The sequence below is a fragment of the Erinaceus europaeus genome, chromosome X, assembly GCF_950295315.1.
Source record: "Erinaceus europaeus chromosome X, mEriEur2.1, whole genome shotgun sequence".
NCBI lineage: Eukaryota > Metazoa > Chordata > Mammalia > Eulipotyphla > Erinaceidae > Erinaceus > Erinaceus europaeus.
In genome coordinates this window covers 62,945,189-62,956,510 of record NC_080185.1, presented here as the reverse complement: position 1 = coordinate 62,956,510, position 11,322 = coordinate 62,945,189, and positions in this window count along the sequence as shown.

Genomic DNA, 11,322 nt, shown 5'->3' with positions numbered 1-11,322 from the left:
TGTCACTTATAGAGCTCCAGCCACTTAAGAAAAAGAGAGAATTTAAAGGAAGAGGCTTGGAATGACACTCCTGGTGAGCCAGGAATCTTGGTAAAGAAAATAGCTCAGCAGGGAGCCTGCTAGGAGAGGTTGCACTGTCCCTGGGGGCTGGTACTGGGGTGGAGGGGTGAGCTTAGAAATAATCAAAGGATTTCCCTTTGTCCCTCTGCCTTCCGTATGTCAGCTCAAGAGAGAGTTATGGTACTGTATTTTGGTGTCACTCTGACCAGCCCGTGTTCAGACCCTCCTAAAGACAGCCCAGTATCTTACCCTATCCAGTGGATCCCGGGTTGCAAGCTGCTGCTTCTGGGAGCTCACAGCAGCTGTGGCTCCAAAGTCGCCATCTTGAATCTGCCCTGTCTTTCAGTTTTAATTCTTTATATATTTTGTAATTGCCTAACTGCTTTGACTAGAATATCTGATACTATATTAAACAGTAGTGGTGAGAGTGAACATTATTGTCTTGTTCCTGATATCAGCAGGAAAACTTTAGTATTTCTACATTGAGTAACTATGTATTTTACATGTATTATTATTATTATTTAAAATATTTATTTATTTATTTATTCCCTTTTGTTGCCCTTGTTTTTTATTGTTGTAGTTATTGTTGTTGTTATTGATGTCGTCATTGTTGGATAGGACAGATAGAAATGAAAACAGGAGGGGAAGACAGAGAGGGGAAGAGAAATATAGACACCTGCAGACCTGCTTCACTGGTTGTGAAGTGACTCCCTTGCAGGTGAGGAGCCAGGGGCTTGAACCAGAATCCTTATGCCTGTTCTTGTCCTGAACCCACTGCACTACCACCTGACTCCAACATGTATTACTTTTAAAATGCTATATAATGCTTTTTTGAGGAGATGTGAGTTAATACCACAGATACAAATGTCTTGTAAAACAATTTTCCCAATAAAGTTAAATAAGAAAAAGAAGTGCGGGATTGCCTCACTGCCATGAACTGTGTTCATGAGTCATCTCTCTTGCATTGATGAGTGAGTAGCAGCCCAGGCTGGCTCCAGTTGCATTCTCTCCAACCTAGAGAGTACGTGCCCGAGAAGAGTCACCCCCATGCTACCCCGGCATTTGGTGCCCGAACGTGGGGCCTAAGGTCTCGGCTTAACACAAGTGGCAGACGTGCGAAGGTGCTCCAGCCCCAGGAATACCAAAGGATACCACTTAGGACCAAAACAAGACAGGACTAGAATGACTTCAGGAACCCACCAAATAACCAGTGAGTGCAAGCACGTGTGGCTGGTGGACTGAGAGGAACCTAGGGAGAGATTAAGTGGCTGGTAACAGTCTAGCAGTTTTTCAGTTGAGACACCACCTCCAGTCTGTTTCACCAACAAGGGGACAGCTGAATGGAGGAGAGGACTCCCTTGAGACTCACCAAGAGCAACTCTGAGTCTCCATTGCTACTGCCCTCAGAATTTGGAGCAGCAGCAGGGAGGCCCTGTGCTAACACACTAGGGGACAGATAACTAACCAGGAAACTCAGGAGATCTATACCTCGGTGGCTGCCTAGTGGTGGGGCTGTGAAAATCTTTTTGCATAACCACTGGATTATCTCTGCCACACCCTGCTTTATCTCTTAGTCAGGAGTCAGTGATTAAGCTAAGAATCCTACTTATAAAAGCCCTCAGGCTCCCATAGCCTACAGGGAAGAAAAAACACAAAAGAGGCTTTTAAGCCACTGTGCTCCAACTCAGGGATTAAAACACTATTTAAACAACTGTTAACTCCCACAACTGTGAACCCTTTAATTACCTTACTTAGACACAAGTCAATCCAGGCAAGAGTGATCAGTAATTTGGAAAGTACTGAGAGAGGAAACTCAGAACATAATATATAAAATGGTTAAACCAACAATAAAAATATTGGAGAAATGAACTAAGACAAGAGTCCAGCTAAAAGCTCCCCAAAGGGTGAAGCAAAAAATAATGAGGTCAACATCCAAACACTAGTTAAGGAAATAATCACAGGAGTGAGTAAAGAGTTTGAAAGAATTGTCATTAGAAATACAGAAACAACAAATGAGACTCTGGAAGAAAACAATAATTATCTCAAGGTTATCAGAGAACTGAAAGCTAAAATAGCTGAGATAAGAATACAACTACCTGAACAGACTAAAACAGTATCAGAACAGAGTAACAAAATAGATGAACTCCAGAAAACAGTAGAGAGGAGAGAGAATAGAATCAATGAGGCTGAAGACAGATTTAGCAATATCGAGGACAAAGAAGAGACAACTAAAAAAGAAGAAAGAGATCTCAAAAATAAATTAAGAATTACTGAAAACAACAACAGACATATGGGATGACTTACAAAAAACAATATACGCATTATTGGCTTACCAGAGGAAGAAAGAGAGGGAGAGGAAGAAAGCATTCTTTGGGACATAACAGCTGAGAACTTCTCTAGTCTAGACAACATCAAAGACATAAAGGTTCAAGAAGCCCAGAGGGTCCCAAACAGAATTAACCCAGACTTAAAGACACCAAGACACATCATATTTAGAATGGAAAGGAATAAGGATAAAGAAAGGATCCTGAAAGCCGCAAGAGAAAAAGAAAGAGTCACCTGCAGAAGGAAACCCATAAGATTAGCAACAGACTTCTTCACACAAACACTACAGGCCAGAAGATAATGGCAAGATATCTATTGATTGCTCAATGAGAAAGGTTTTCAACCAAGAATACTGTATCCTGCTAGACTGTCATTCAAACTAATGGAGGCATAAAAACCTTCTCAGACAAGCAACAGTCGAAGGAATCAACTATCACCAAGCCTTCCCTTAGAGAAGTTCTGAAAGTTCTCCTATAAACAGTCAGACCACCATAAAGAAGCCATCTATCAGAACATTATAAAACTCTACAAGAATGGCGTTAAAATATCTTCAGTCTTTGATATTAATAAATGTCAGTGGCCTGAATTCACCTATTAAAAGACACAGAGTAGGAAGATGGATCAGAAAATATAACACATCAATATGCTGTCTACAGGAAACCCATCTAACTCAACAAGACAAACACAGACTCAAAGTGAAAGGATGGAAAACTATCATACAAGCCAATGGCCCACAAAAAAGGGCAGGAACAGCTATTCTCATATCTGACACGATAGATTTAAAATAGATAAAATTAAAAAAGATAGGAATGGATACTACTTAATGCTCAGAGGATCAGTCAATCAAGAGGACTTAACAATTATTAACATCTATGCACCCAATGAGAAGCCATCTAAAGACATCAAATGTCTACTGAAAGAGCTACAGCAGTATATTAACAGCAACACAGTCATATTAGGGGACTTCAACACCCCACTCTCTCAACTTGACAAATCATCCAGGCAGAAAATCAATAAAGACATAAGGGAGCTAAATGAGGAGATAGATAAACTAGAACTATTGGACATTTTCAGAGTCAGTCATCCCTAGAAACTGGAGTACACATTTTACTTAAGTCCACATGGGTCATTCTCAAGGATAGACCATATGTTAGGCCACAAAGACAGCATCAGCCTATTCAAGAGGATTGAAATAATCCCAAGCATCTTCTCAGACCACAGTGGAATTAATCTAACACTTAACAATCAACAAAAGATTAGTAATAGTTCCAAAATGTGGAAGCTCAACAGTACACTACTTAACAACTACTGGGTCAAAGAGGAAATAGAGGAATAAATCAAAATGTAATAGTTCAATGAAAATGAAGACACAAGCTATCAAAATATTTGGGACACAGCTAAGGCAGTACTGAGAGGGAAGTTCATAGCCATACAAGCACACATTAGTAAATAAGAAAAAGCACAAATAAACAGCCAGATAGCACTCTTAAAGACCTAGGAGAAGAAGAACAAAGGAACCTTAAAACAACCAGAAGGACAGCAATCACTAAAGCTAGGGTAGAAATCACTAACATTAAAAATAAGAAAACCATACAAAAAATCAAGGAAAGTAAATGTTGGTTCTTTGAAAGAGGGAACAAAATCGACAAACCTCTAGCCAGACTCACAAAATAAAAAAGGAAGAAGACCCAAATAAATTGGATAGTAAATGAAAGAGGAGATATCACAACAGACACTGCAGAAATTCAACATATCATGTGAGGCTTCTATGAACAACTATATGCCACTAAGTTAGAGAATCTGGGCGAAATGGATGATTTCCTAGATACCTACCAACTTCCAAAACTAAGTAAAAAGGAGGCAGATAACATGAACAGCCCCTTCAAAGCTAATGAAATTGAAACAGTTATCAAAAATCTTCCCCAAAATAAAATTCCTGGGAAGAGATGGTTTTATAATTGAATTCTACAAAACCTTCAAAGAAAAACTAATACTTCTACTTTACAAGTCTTCCAGAAGATTAAAGACACTGGAATACTCCCTGCCAGCTTCTATGAAGCCAACATCACTCTGATACCAAAAGGAGACAGAGATACAACCAAAAAAGAAGACTACAGACCAATATTTCTGATGAACATAGATGCAAAAATACTGAACAAAATTCTAACCAACCGGATACAGCAGTATATTAAAACATTCATGTTCATCATGACCAAGTAGGGTTTATCCCAGGCATGCAAGGTTGGTTTAATATATGTAAATCAATCAACATCATCCATCACATCAACAAAAGCAAGACCAAAAACCACATGGTCATATCAATAGATGCAGAGAAAGCCCTTGACAAAATACAACATCCCTTTATGATCAAAACACTACAAAATGGTAATAGATAGCAAATTCCTCAAGATAGTGGAGTGTATATATAGCAAACCTACAGCCAACATCATACTCAATGGTGAAAAACTGGAAGCATTTCCACTCAGATCAGGTACTAGGGAGGGATGCCCACTGTCACCATTACTATTCAACATATTGTTGGACATTCTTGCCATAGCAATCAGGCAGGAGCAAGGAATTAGAGGAATATAGATTGGAAGATAAGAAGTTAAACTCTCCTTATTTGCAGATGACATGATAGTATACATAGAAAAACCTAAGGAATCCAGCAATTATCTTTTGGATATCATCAGGCAATACTGCACTGCTGGTGGGAATGTAAATTGCTCCAACCTCTGTTGGGAATAGTCTGGAGAACTCTCTGAAGTCTAGAAATGGACCTACCCTAGGATCCTGCAATTCATCTCCTGGGGATAAATCCTAAGAAACCCAACACACCCATCCAAAAAGATCTGTGTACACATATGTTCTTGGCAGCACAATTTGTAATAGCCAAAACCTGGAAGCAAACCAGGTGTCCAACAACAGATGAGTGGCTGAGCAAGTTGTGGTATATATATACACAATGGAATACTACTCAGCTTTAAAAAATGGTGTCCTGGAGCTCTGCTTCCCCAGAGACCCACCCTACTAGGGACAGAGAGAGGCAGACTGGGAGTATGGACCGACCTGTCAACGCCCATGTTCAGCAGGGAAGCAATTACAGAAGCCAGACCTTCTACCTTCTGCAACCCACAATGTCCCTGCGCCCATGCTCCCAAAGGGATAGAGAATGGGAAAGCTATCAGGGGAGGGGGTGGGAAATGGAGATTGGGTGGTGGGAATTGTGTGGAATTGCACCTCTCCTACCCTATGGTTTTGTTAATTAATCCTTTCTTAAATAAAAAAAATGGTGACTTCACCGTTTTCAGCCGATCTTGGATGGACCTTGAAAAATTAATGTTAAATGAAATAAGTCAGAAATTGAAGGATGATTATGGGATGATCTCACTCTCAGACAAAAGTTGAAAAGCAAGATCAGAAAAGAAAACACAAGTAGAACCTGAACTGGAGTTGGCATATTGCATCAAAGTAAAGGACTCTGTGTTGGGTGGGTGGGGAAAATATAGATCCAAGAAGGATGACAGAGGACCTAGTGGGGGTTATATTGTTATGTGGAAAACTGAGAAATGTTATGCATGTACAAACCATTGTATTTACTGTCGAATGTAAAACATTAATTCCCCAATAAAGAAATTAAAAATAAATAAAAAATATTTTTTAAAAAAGTAAAAAAAAAAGATTGTTCATCCTGACAAAGTGGGGTTTATCCGAAGGATGCAAAGTTGGTTTAATATACATAAATCAATCAACGTTATCCACCACATCAATAAAAGCAAGACCAAAGACCACATGGTCATATCAATAGATGCAAAGAAAGCCTTTGACAAAATACAACATCCCTTTATGATCAAAACACTACAAAAATGGTAATAGATAGCAAATTCCTCAAGATAGTGGAGTGTATATATAGCAAACCTACAGCCAACATCATACCCAATGAAAAACTGGAAGCATTTCCCTTCATATCAGGTACTAGAGAGGGATGCCCACTGTCAGCATTACTATTCAATATAGTGTTGGACGTTCTTGCCATAGCAATCAGGCAAGAGCAAAGAATTAAAGGCATATAGATTGGAAGAGAATAAGTCAAACTCTCCTTATTTGCAGATGACATGATAGTATACATAGAAAAACCTAAGGAATATAGCAAGAAGCTTTTGGATATCATCAGGCAATACAGTAAGGTGTCAGGCTACAAAATTAACATTCAAAAGTCAGTGGCATTCTTCTATGCAAACACTAAGGAAGAAGAAGTTGAAATCCAGAAATCAATTCCTTTTACTATAGCAACAAAAACAATAAAATATCTAGGAATAAACCTAACCAAAGAAGTGAAAGACTTGTATACTGAAAATTATGAGTCGCTACTCAAGGAAATTGAAAAAGATACAGAGAAGTGGAAAGATATTCCATGTTCATAGGTTGGAAGAATTAACATCACCAAAATGAATATACTACCCAGAGCCATATACAAATTTAATGCTATCGCCATCAATGTCCCAACCACATTTTTTTTAGGAGAATAGAACAAATGCTACAAATGTTTATCTGGAACCACAAAAGAGGCAGAATTACCAAAACAATCTTGAGAAGAAAGAACAGAACCAGAGGCATCACACTCCCAGATCTCAAATTGTATTATAGGGCCATTGTCATCAAAACTGCTAGGTACTGGAACATGAATAGACACACTGACCAGTGGAATAGAATTGAGATCCCAGATGTAAGCTCCCACACCTATGGACATCTAATCTTTGACAAAGGTGCCCAGACTATTAAATGGGGAAGGCAGTCTCTGCAACAAATGTAGTTGGAAAAACTGGGTTTAAACATGCAGAAGAATGAAACTGAACCACTATATTTCATGAAATGCAAAAGTAAATTCCAAGTGGATCAAGGACTTGGATGTTAGACCACAAACTATCAGATACTTGGAGTGAAATATTGGCAGAACTCTTCCCTGCATAAATTTTAAAGCCATATTCAATGAAAGCAATCCAATTACAAAGAAGACTAAGACAAGCATAAACCTATGGGACTATATTAAATTAAAAAGCTTCTTTACTGCTAAAGAAACTACTACCCAAATCAAGAGACCCCTCACAGAATGGGAGAAGATCTTTCCATGCCATACATCAGACAAGAGGCTAATAACCAGAATGTATAAAGAGCTTGAAAATCTCAACAACAAGACAACAAATAACCCCATCCAAAAATGGGGGCAGGACATGGACAGAATATTCACCACAGAAGAGATCCAAAAGGCTGAGAAACACATGAAAAAATGCTCCTAGTCTTGGTTGTCAGAGAAATGCAAATAAAGACAACAATATGTTATCACTTCACTCCTGTGAGAATGTCATACATGAGAAAAGGTAACAGCAGCAAATGCTGGAGAGGGTGTGGGGTTAAAGGAACCCTCCTACACTGCTGGTGGGAATGTAAATTGGTCCAACCTCTGTGGAGAACAGTCTGGAGAACTCTCAGAAGGCTAGAAATGGACCTACACTATGACCCTGCAATTCATTTCCTTGGTGTATATCTTAAGAAACCCAACACACCCATGCAAAAAGATCTGTGTACACATATGTTCTTGGCAGCACAATTTGTAATAGCCAAAACCTGGAAGCAACCCAGGTGTCCAACAACAAATGACTGGCTGAGCAATTGTGGTAAATATATACAATGGAATACTACTCAGCTATAAAAAATAGTTACTTCACCATTTTCAGCCGATCTTGAATGGACCTTGAAAAATTCATGTCAAATGAAATAAGTCAGAAACAGAAGGATGAATATGAGATGATCTCAATCTCAGGCAGAAGTTGAAAAGATCAGAAAAGAAAACACAAGTAGAACCTGAACTGGAATTGGCGTATTGTACCAAAGTAAAGGACTCTGTGTTGGGTGGGTGGGGAGAATACAGATTCCCAGAAGGATGACAGAGGACCTAGTGGGGGTTGTATTTTCATATGGAAAACTGAGAAATGTTATGCATGTACAAACTATTGTATTTATTGTCGAATGTAAAACTAATTCTCCAAAAAAGAAATTAAAAGAAAAGAAAAAGAAATTCTTCTTCTATCCTCATTTTGGAGAGAAAATTTTTTTAATCACAAATGATGGTTAAATTTTATTAAATTTTTTTTTCTGAGTCTGTTGATGAATATATGAATTTATGTTTCTTTTTTGTGATATGGTGTATTACTTTAATTTATTTTCATATGTTTAACTATTTTTAAGTTTTATTTTAAAAAATATATTTATTTATTTATTTGATAGAGACAGCCAGAAATTGAGAGGGAAGGGGGTGATGGAGAGGGAGAGAGACAGAGAGACAGCTGGAACTCTGCTTCATCACTTCAAAGCTTTCCCTGTGCAGGTGGAGGCTGGGAACTTGAACCCCAGTCCTTGTACATTGTAATATGTGCGTTCAACCAGTGGACCACCACCTGGCCCCTATGTTTGACATTTTTTGTATTTCTGATATGAAGGGTCATGATATCTGACCCTTTGTAATGTGTTGACGAAATATATTTGCTAAGATTTTGGGCATCGTTGCATCTATGTTCATTACAGCTATTGATTAATAGTTCTCGTGTGTGTGTGTGTGTGTGTGTGTGTGTGTGTGTGTGTGTGATGGCTTTGTTAGCATTTGATATACAGTTGATGTTGATCTCATAAAGAATGGGTGAATTGCATTTTTTCAGTATTTTGGAAAAGCTAGAGAAGAGTTGATGTCTGACTGTTTCTGAAGGGTTAACTGAATTGACTGATAAACCTTCTGAACCTGGGCTTTTGCTACTGGGAAGAATTTTGATGACTGACTCAATGATCCAACTCCTTTCTTTTCCATTTACTTTTTTTATTTTTAAATTTTTAAATTTATTTATTTATTTTCCTTTTTGTTGCCCATGTTGTAGTAGTTATTATTGTTATTGATGTCATTATCTGTTGGATAGGACAGAGAGAAATGGAGAGAGAAGGGGAAGACAGAGAGGGGGAGAGAAAGATAGACACCTGCAGACCTGCTTCACCGCTTGTGAAGCGACTCCCCTGTAGGTGGGGAGTCGGAGGCTCGAATCAGGATCCTTACGCCAATTTTTCTATAATACTGCCTTCTCTTCCTTTCTTCTTCTTTTAAAAAGATTTTGTTTATTTATTTATGAGAAAGATAGGAGGATAAAGAACCAGACATCATTCTGGCACATGTGCTGCCTTGGATCGAACTCGGGACCTCATGCTTGAGAGTCCAAAGCTTTATCACTGTACCACCTCCTGGACCACCCTTCTCTTCCTTTCTAAGTCACACCTACACCTGTTGGGAATGTTCTTCCTTGTTTCCTCTAATCTCTCCATGTCCTGATGGAATTGGACTTCCTAGCCCTCTAGTTATCTTCCCCTATCATTTCTCCCCCTCTGGGAGTATGCCAAAGTGCTTTATGGGGTGCAGAAGGTGGGAGTTCTGCCTTCTGTAATTGTTTCTCTACTAAGCATGGGTGTTGGCAGGTCGACCCATACCCCAGCCGGTTTCTGTCTTTTCATAGTGGAGTAGCATCCTCAATTTCATGACTTGTTATTGTTCTGTTCAGTTTTTCTGTTTCTACATAGTTCAGTCTAGGGAAGTGAAATATAAGAATTTATTCATTTCTTTTAGATTTTTCAACTTGGTAGTATACAGATTTTTTGTTTTGTTTTTTTATCACTGGGGTTTAACACTCCACTCTAATTTTTTTTCAGATAGAAAAATGGAGATAGAAATAGAGACACAAATATGGACACCTCAGTACCAAAGCATCCTTCAGTATGGTGGCATCTAAACTGGAATTTGGTTCTTTTACATGACAAAACAAGTACACTATCCAAGTGAGCCATATTGCCAGCTACAAAACAATTTGGTCATTTCCATAGCAATCACACTTTATGCTGAGGCATTTATAATTGTTTGGTGTACTAGAAACAGTTAAATGTTATATTCAAACAGGGCTTGGGGGGTCACTGGCCCTCCCACACGCCAAAACAGTAAGAGTAACATGTCTTTTCTTCAAAGGGGCAATTCTGAGTACAGCATGGCCCTCAGGTCCCAGAACTGCAAGCATGAAGGAGACAATTATTAACCAGCAATTATTAACTTTGAAGAAAAAACAAGTCTTTCTGGGGGAAAGAAACAAGCCAAAATAACAAAGTTGAAACAAAACTGTTTACTTTAATTCTATAAATTTACTCTGCTAGCAGAGTCTCTTCAACAAATGGTGTTGGAAAAAAGTGGGTTGAAACATTCAGAAGAATGAAACTGAACCACTATATTTCACCAAATAGAAAAGTTAATTTCTAGTTGATCAAGGACTTGGATATTAGACCACAAACTATCAGATACTTGGAGTGAAATATTGGCAGAACTCTTCCCTGCATAAATGTAAAAGACATATTCAATGAAAGCAATCCAATTACAAAGAAGACTAAGGCAAGCATAAATAAACCTACGGGACTACATCCAATTAAAAAGCTTCTGCACAGCAAAAGAAACCACTACCCAAACCAAGAGACCCCTCACAGAATGGGAGAAGATTTTTACATGCCATATATCAGACAAGAGTTTAATAACCAAAATATATAAAGAGCTTGCCAAATTCAACAACAAGAAAACAAATGACCCATCCAAAAATTGGGAGAGGATATGGACAGAATATTCATCAAAGAAGAGATCCAAAAGGCTGAGAAACTCATGAAAAAAGCTCCAAGTCTTTGATTGTTAGAGAAATGCAAATAAAGACAACAACGAAATACCACTTCACTCCTGTGAGAATGCCGTACATCAGAAGATGTACTCCAGCATTTGTTGGACCACTCCAACAAATGCTGGAGTGGTCCTGGGGTCAAACGAACCCTCCTGCACTGTTGGTGGGAATGTCAATTGGTACAACCTATGTGGAG